Source organism: Lampetra fluviatilis, chromosome 53, assembly GCF_964198595.1.
Source record: "Lampetra fluviatilis chromosome 53, kcLamFluv1.1, whole genome shotgun sequence".
Taxonomy (NCBI): Eukaryota; Metazoa; Chordata; class Hyperoartia; order Petromyzontiformes; family Petromyzontidae; genus Lampetra; species Lampetra fluviatilis.
Genome location: NC_136327.1, coordinates 7,212,032 through 7,220,141, shown reverse-complemented (window position 1 = coordinate 7,220,141; position 8,110 = coordinate 7,212,032). Strand labels below are relative to the sequence as shown.

The 8,110-nt window shown below is 53.7% G+C and overlaps 1 long non-coding RNA gene across 1 annotated transcript; it reads right to left on the bottom strand.

Moving 5' to 3' along the window:
- Positions 1–853: 853 nt before the first annotated feature.
- Positions 854–5,241, bottom strand: LOC144949305 (uncharacterized). Its single transcript, XR_013640263.1, has 3 exons — positions 5,204–5,241; positions 1,884–1,943; positions 854–911 (listed from the first exon to the last, which is right to left on the bottom strand). It is a non-coding gene; the product is annotated as an uncharacterized LOC144949305 (long non-coding RNA).
- Positions 5,242–8,110: the final 2,869 nt, after the last annotated feature.

The window sequence follows — 8,110 nt, the reverse complement described above, 5'->3', positions numbered from 1 at the left end:
AAACATCACGGATCCCACGCCGAACCATCACGGATCCCACGCCGAACCATCTCGGATCCCACGCCAAACATCACGGATCCCACGCCAAACCATCACGGATCCCACGTCAAACATCACGGATCTCACTCCAAACATCACGGATCCCACTCCAAACATCACGGATCTCACTCCAAACATCATGGATTCCACGCCAAACATCACGGATCTCACGCCAAACATCACGGATCCCACGCCAAACATCACGGATCCCACGCCAAACATCACGGATCCCACGCCGAACATCACGGACCTCACGCCAAACATCACGGATCTCACGCCGAACCATCACGGATCTCACGCCAAACATCACGGACCTCACGACAAACATCACGGATCCCACGCCGAACCATCACGGATCCCACGCCAAACATCACGGATCTCACTCCAAACATCACGGATCCCACTCCAAACATCACGGATCTCACTCCAAACATCACGGATCTCACGCCGAACCATCACGGATCTCACGCCAAACATCACGGATCTCACTCCAAACATCACGGATCCCACTCCAAACATCACGGATCTCACTCCAAACATCACGGATCTCACGCCGAACCATCACGGATCTCACGCCAAACATCACGGACCTCACGACAAACATCACGGATCCCACGCCGAACCATCACATACCTCACGCCGAACCATCACGCACGCTACCTGTGACCATCCACTGACTGTGCGGGCGAACGCGGGGCAGGCTGCCCGCTTTGCGCTCGCAAGGGCAGGCCCGGGCAGCAGAGGGCAGCCCCAAGCCCAGCAGCAGCAGCAGCAGCGTCATCATCATCAGCAGCATGATCACCAGGCGCTGCAGCGGAGTTTGGTGATGGTGGCGGCGCGCCGGTCTCTGGACTGCCGCGCACATGGCTGGGCTGCAGACGAGGCAAGGGGCTGGCTGCGTCATCGACGATTACACCACCGACTTATATACACCAGCCCCCCCCCCACCCCCACCTATATACCAGCCCCCCCCCACACCTATATACCAGCCCCCCCCCACCCCCACCTACATACCAGCCCCCCCCCCCCCACACCTATATACCAGCCCCCCTACCTTTATACCAGGGCCCCCCCCCCCCCCACATACTTATATACCAGCCCAACTAACTCGTTAATTGCCTGCCCACCTAACTCCTTGTATGTGTCCACCTACCTGCATGTGTGCCTCGTTACCTCCACACCTGTATATCTACCCACTTACCTGTACCTACCTGCGTGCCTGCCTGCCTACCTGCCTACCTGTAAACCCGCCCGGCAGTGTACCTGTCCAACCACCTGTGTTACACACACGGCAGTCGGTTTGCCGACCTGCGTGTGCGAACGCACGCGATATTTTGCCGTGTGAAGTGTCACATCAACGTGCAGCTGTCTGGCTTGTCCCGGCTGTCTTTGGCTGACGGTGTGTAGTAAGGCCGTAATTATATAATTATATATTGGGGGGGGGGGCACATGCTCAAAATGCCACCCCCCCCCCCCCCCCCCAATATATTGCTATAAAATAGATTTCTGTTAATATTATTGTGGTTATGGTTGTACTTTATGAATACCTAATCTCTGCCATTGCATACAATGAAACAAAAATGGTATAAAAAAAACAGAGCAATGTAATACAATACACTATTAGACATTACTGTAAAAAATAAATTAAAAAGTCCATCCTGTGTGTTAGTGATTTTTTATATTTTAGGCAAGAAAATCGTTTTCAAATGTAGATTTTTTTTTCTCTGGGGGGGGACCCCCAGACCCCCTGGAAGATTTGCTCCCCCCCAATGTTGACTCCATGGCTACGGCCTTCTGTGATGTCGTCCCGCCCGGTGTCCACCTCTGTGTGTGTGTCTATCTACCTGTGTGTCTGTGTGTCTTCTCGTTCGTCCAGACCGCGTTCGTCTGCTCTCTCGCTCCAGCTAAACACGGCTCATATATTTATACCCATTCACACGCAACAGAGACACACACACACACACGCCCGTTACGCACACAAAGGCAAAGGTCCCCCGTATTTTATATATAGGTATGCTGGGGCAAGTGCCTATGAAGGTCATCACAGCACCACGCCCCACCGCATTTGCCCGCTGACGTTTTCACACCTCATCGGAGGTGCAGTGCTCGTTTATGGCCGAGTAGACCTAGGGGAGGCCCACGACCTGTTCCGACGTTCGTGACTGTTATTGCTCGTGAGCGGGATTAGAGCCCGGGTCGTCGGGATCATAGCGCAGTGCGCTCCCCACACACAAAGACAAAGATCCCCCGTATAGACATAATAGACTTTTGGGGCAAGTGCTGTTTGCGAGCGCCTATGAAGGCCGGCACGGCACACGAGGGGAGGGGGTGGCCAGCACCCCGCCCGGCCGCCTTTGTCTCCCGACTAGCGATGTTTACACACCGCACCAGGTACTAATTTGATGCTGAGTCGACCTAGGGGAAGGCCCAGGACCGCATCCCATAATGGTCACCACCCTGTTGGTGCTGTGAGCGGGAATCGAACTCGGGCCGCCAGGTTCTGTAGCGCAGGGCGCTTAACGCAACACACGCACACGCGGACGCACACACGCGGACGCACACACGCACAGCAGTCGTCAGCTGCAATCGCATTCCACCTCCTGCGTTAGATCGCTTAAACTCTCCACGACAAAAATATCTGTCACCCGCGTGACATCACCATCACCCCCGCAGCAGCAGCAGCAGCAGCCACCAGCGGACTCCATCTGACCGCGTCCGCCACGCCGAGCTCCAAGTCCCCAGGCACCGGCGACACGCGGCGTCTTTATTAATGCAGCAGCGGCGACAATATCGGCCGACGTCCCTTGTGCCCTGGTCGCTTCAATATGTACACACACACACGCGCGAGCACATGGTGTGTTTGTGTCGGGGAGCGGTGGCGCTGCGGTTCGCGGCGCTGCGCTGCCAATCCGGTGACCCCCAGAGTTCGATTCCCGCTCACGGCCAACACCGGTGACGATTATTTCAATCGGTCCTGGGCCTCCCGTAGGTCGACTCAGCCTCAAACGAGTACCCGGTGCGGTGTGTAAACATCGCCACTGGGGAGACAAAGGCGGTCGGGAGTGGTGCTGGCAGTTCACCCCCTCGTGTGCCGTGCCGGCCTTCATAGGTGCACTTGCCCCAACAATCTGTGCAGGCTATATGGGGGATCTTTGTCTTTGTTTGTGTGGGGAGCGGTGGCGGAGCGGTTCGTGGCGCTGTGCTGCCAATCCGGTGACCCCGGAGTTCGTTTCCCGCTCAGGGCGAACATCGGTGACGAAAATCTGAACCGGTCGTGGGCCTCCCCTAGGTCGACTCGGCCTCAAGTGAGCGATGTGTAAACATGGCCGCTCGGGAAACAAAGGCGGTCGAGGGTGGTGCTGACCTTCATAGGTGCTCGCTAACAGCACTTGCCCCTACAGTCTGTACAAGGCTATATGGGTGATCTTTGTCTTTGTATGGGAAGCGGTGGCTCACAACACAGTGGCAAAATCCGGCTTCTCCTAGGTCGACTCAGCATTTAAATGAGTCGCCGGTGTTGTGTGTGTAAGACATCGAGCACTGCCCAACACGCGAACACGGCAACGCAAGTTCGAATCCCGTCCACGGCGCACATCCAACATCGTTGTTGTATTTATCGTGCAGGAGTTGAACTCGCAAACTTACCACTGCTTGCTGCTCGCTTTACCGTCATCTTCTTCCTAACCTGGAGATATGATGATGATGATAACGACGAAGCTGATGATGACAATTATGGTGAGAATGATGATGATGATATCGATTATGACAACGAAGAAGATGACGACGACGATGATAACGATGGTAATGCCACCGCTGATGATGACATAATGACGATTCGACCTGCAGGTCAGTAATTGAACCCACGGGCTCACGACTGGGCGGCCAATTGCTCGTTCACCGGAGGAAAAACTGAACCCCACCAGCCTTTAAATAGACACGGCGACCTGCATCGCAGCAGATACATACAGATCAGCTGTTTATTCTGAAGAACACGGCCAAGCTATAGATGTGGAGGCGAGATGGGAAGACGATGTTCCCACGTTTCATTTTGTTTCTGGTACAGATAAAATAATCGATTTTTTTTGTTGTTGTTGTTTTTGCGGTCGTCATTTAAATGTTGATTCGTTTGAATATTTGAGCCGCTCCTGGGCCTCCCCTAGGTCAACTCGGCCTCCAATGATTACCTGGTGCAATGTGTGATAATCGCCGCTCGGGAGACAAAGGCGACCCAGGCCTTCATCGGTGCTTTTCGCTAACAGCCCTTGCCCCAACAGTCTGTTAGAGGCTATACGGGGGATCTTTGCCTTTTGCGTGTAGGTATATGTGCGTGCGTAGATACATGTGGCTGTGTGTAGGTGTGTGAATGATGAATTGTGAGTGCTCGCGGCGAGGATTGGCGAGTGCTGAAATGGAAGCGATGTAAACGCTTGTCAAGGTGGGCTGCCACGTATCGTCCCAGAGGGCAGCGGGGGCTGGAGCGGTGGCGCAGTGGTTAGCGCACTCCCCCCCCCACCCACATGAGCTGGAACCACGGCTAACATCAGACCCGCAGCGGTTACCGACCCGCTGCGACCAGGCGCGACGCGATACGTGAGCGGAATCTCTGTCTCTCCACGTGATGAAATGATACACGCACACACGGAACAGTGTCCTGGAAGTGCATCGTTTAAGCGGCATCGTTTCGAGACGAGCAAAAACTCTGGGGCTGCTTCGATGTTGCAGTGTCTCATCAGCAGCCAGGCTTGCTTGAAGCCATGTATGTGTGTATGGACGTTGCATCTCTTTCGCGCCGTACGTTGCCAACCCGGCTTCTATCTACATGATGAAAAACATTGCCGCCTTATCATTATCTTGGCCAGTCGTGAATTGATAAGGCAACGATACACATTGCATTACACAAGGGATAACAAAGACAAAATGTCCCCGTGTAGTCCAACAGACTGTTGGGGCAAGTGTTGTTCGCGAGCACCGATTAAGGGCTGCGCGGCGCACGAGGGAGTGGGTGGTCATCTTCACTGCTGATGTTTGTCCACACGCACACAACAACACGCACACAACACACACACAACACACACACAACACACACAACACGCACAACACAGACACACAACACACACAACACACACACAACACACACACAACACGCACAACACACACAACACACACATCAACCACGTCAGGACATCCTCGACAACAGCGCGGGGTGGCCCCGATGCGCACGCCTCCTCCGCAGCTGAACTCTTCAAGGCAAGAAGCCAACATCGGTGCCCAGCGTGGTGGTCTTGCAACCCAAACAACGGGCCAAGCGGTGACCCACTGCAGTCAACGCGCCTCCTTCAACGGACGAGGAGGAGGAGAGGGAACAGCCAAAACAACATGAACTTTGATAATTGTTTTCTTACCCTCTTATCTGGCAACAAAACTGACACCTTTTTTTTTACAAGGAGTCATGTTTGCATAGACCACAACAACAACCGCCATTCGCCACTAAGTGGCGGTGACGTCACCACGACGCTTGTGCCAGGCCAAGTGCACCTTGAGGCCACGTGAAGTGTCGAACGCCCGCTGGCAGGAGGTCACGGGGCAGGCCCAGGTGCCACGGGTCGACTGCATAGACCACAATACCTGCAGTCATAATGCAAACAAAAAACATAACTCTGATAATGTATGCACTGTCCTTGAAGTTGATTGGTCCACACCCGAGACAGCTTTCCTTAAAGCCTAGTCTCACATGGTGTTTTGTTGCCAGATAGAAGGGTAAAACATTCAATTATCATATTTTTTACTGCCAAATGAGGTTCCAATGGTGGAAATGCTTACCCCGAGCTCTCATACTCTGATGGTGCATTGTCTTTGAGTTGTGCGCCTTTTGGCGTCATCTGGTCCAACACTATATGAGACTAGGCTCTAAGAAAAGCTGTCATTATCATACATTATCAGAGTTGTGTTTTTTGTTTGCATTGTGACTGCAGGTATTGTAGTCTATGCAAACATGACTCCTTGTAAAAAAAAATGTCCGTTGTTGCCAGATAGAAGGATAAAAAACCAATTATCATATTTTTTACTGGCAAATGAGGTTCCAATGGTGTAAATAACAGGAACTTTCTCCTTTCTCTTTTGTTTTATTAACGATGCAGAGAAAACAAGAAGATGCTCGGTGTGTCGGCACTTTGCTTCATTCATCATTTCGGTGTTTTTAATGCTTTGCATGATGTGCCCCCCCCCGCCCCCTTTTTAAATGAAATATTTTACAAAAGATGTCACGCTCTGCTCTCCTCCTTCTTACCCCTTCCCTCTCTCTCTACCCCCAGCGGCAGGAGCTCGACATTAAACACCGAGCTCCTGGACAGATTTGCCGGCTGCTATCAAAACGCAAGAACGGAATTGGCCAGGGAATGGATGAGTGGCGACACGGGCTTCTACGTTGAATTCTCGCGACCGCCCAGAGGCGCTGGGAGATTTACTCGTTAATACTGGTAGGAACCTCCTGGTCACACCAGCCCACAAGGGATTATTGTGTCCGTCCGTCCGTCGTGAAGGGAGGGGCTGGGTGGGGAGGAAGGGGCTGGGTGGGGAGGGGAGGGTGGGGAGGGGCTGGGTGGGGAAGATGGGGCTGGGTGGGGAGGGGAGGGTGGGGAGGGGCTGGGTGGGGAGGGGCTGGGTGGGGAGGGTGGGGCTGAGTGGGGGGTGGGAGGGGCGGGGCTGGGTGGGGAGGGGCTGGTCACCCCGTGGTGCCCTTATAAAACTCAACGTTTAACCTACTCACGCCGGCTTGTGCCCGCCCCCACAGTCGGGCATATTTGCGGAATACACCACGCCGCCGTTGACCCTGGCCATTGACCGAGCAACCCAACGTTCCTACCAGCTCCCTCCGCAGGAATGTGTTACAGACGCGAGCAGGGCTGCCCTATATACAGGGCGCTTAAAAAAATGTTAACACTTGCACGGGACTATCGTTTTTAATGGGGAAAGAACGGACAATACACTTTAACACGATAACAAAGTGTAATGTTAATTGCTTCGAAAAGTCAAAGAGTCTCTACTTGTTCGGCATCGTTGTCAACACGTGCCTGGATCTTCTCCTGGTGGTCTCCAGAGCACGGACACACTGAAGTGTTAACATCTTTTTGACGCACCAACAACAACAACAACAACCGTTATTCGCCACTAAGTGGGGGTGACGTCACCACAACGCTTGTGCCAGGCCATGTGCACCTTGAGGCCACGTGACGTGTCGAACGCCCGCTGGCAGGAGGTCACGGGGCAGACCCAGCAGGTGCTACGGGTCGACTGACTGAGATGAGTGGCTGATGCACCACCTGTGCCCCCTACTGTGCCAACTTGCTTTGCTTTAGCCACCCGGCGCTCGGCTCGTTGTTGTGAGCGTCGCTGCTCCACCATCCGTTGTTGTTGGAGGGCGACTGCCTCCCACTGCCCAGTAGCGTCCTTCACGAGCCTCCTCCACAGAGGCCGATCTTGACACCGCTGGTACCAGTCATCGGCAAGTCCACTCAGCTCCACGTCCTCCTGTACCACATCACTCCATCTCTTCTCTAGCCCGTGCCGCGCCCGTTTAGCCCTCTCGATCCGGCCGAACAAAAGCTGTTTAGGCATGCGGTGGCTGGGCATGCGGGCTACATGGCCCAGCCAACGCAGCCTTGCCTGCCGTAGAAGCTCACGCACCCTGTATACACACACACATAATATATCATGAATCCAAAAATATTGCATCTCCCCTTCGGCCTTATAGACCGGAGGACAAGCTCTGCTAGCGAGCACTTCATTAAGGCCGAGTATAGTTCATGTGTGAGTTCAGTATCTTTCCCCTTCCCATCATCACCACCACCACCATCGTCATCGTCGTCAATAAATCATTCTTGTCAAGCAGGATCCGCGTTAGGGGCCGTCTATGAATGACGTCACGCGATTTTGGACGATTTTTAGCCCCCCCCCCCTAGTCACACGGCGTCACGAAAAGTCAGACCCCTCCCCCTCAAATATGACGTCACAAAGCTCTGCCCCCCCCCCCTCCCAAAAAATAAAACATGCTTCAAATATCTTTAAACTATTG